Genomic DNA, 868 nt, shown 5'->3' with positions numbered 1-868 from the left:
TTTTTTTGTTTTCATAAACATTTGGCTTTTAGTTAATTATCTCTGCCCTGACAAGAATGTGACATATTTTTGTTTATGACAAATATGACCGCTGATAAAGATATTGTATCTGGACTGATGGACTTGCCATATTTTAAGCTTCCTTTAGTGTGGCAATCCTCAAACCTGGTGCGGTGTTTGTAAAGATACTGAAGGCTCTGCCCTTGAGTCGTTTTAAGAGATTTTGCCTCCCGTGTGCCATGTGACACTTACAGCTGGACAGCAGCCACACCTCCTTGATGTGGATTCGTCTTCTTCCTGGGCTGGGATGCATAGTGTCCGTTTTAGTCTGTTTATGTTGTCATAGCAGAATACTATACACTGAGTGGGATCCAACAACAGACATTTATTTTCTTACAGTTCTGGAGACTAGAAGTTCGAGATCAAGGTGTCCACAAGATTGGTTTCTTGTGAGAGTTCTTTTCCTGACTTGCGTATGGCCACCTTCTCACTGTGTCCTCACAAGGCCTTGCCTCCATGCATGCTCAGAGAGACAGAGATCTGTGGTGTCTCTTTCTTTTCTTACAAGGTCATCCATTCTATGGGATTAGGGTCCCACCCTTATGGCCTCATTTGGACTTAATCACCTTCTTAAAGGTCCTATTTTAAAATACAGTCACATTGAGATTTAAAACTTCAACATGTGATTTTGGGAAAGTAAGAGGACACATTTAAGTCCATAACAGGGTCTAATGTAGGCAAGTTGTGCTATACAACTGATGCCACATATGGTATAGACTTGGAAAAACTGAATATTTGGTTGAATTTAAGAAGGTAGATCCCCGGGGAGTACTCCAATCATGTTTAGCAAATTTTTATTTATATCATG

The sequence above is a fragment of the Propithecus coquereli genome, unplaced genomic scaffold (assembly GCF_000956105.1).
Source record: "Propithecus coquereli isolate 6110/MARCELLA unplaced genomic scaffold, Pcoq_1.0 Scaffold274, whole genome shotgun sequence".
Lineage (NCBI taxonomy): Eukaryota > Metazoa > Chordata > Mammalia > Primates > Indriidae > Propithecus > Propithecus coquereli.
This window is presented reverse-complemented; position numbering follows the sequence as displayed.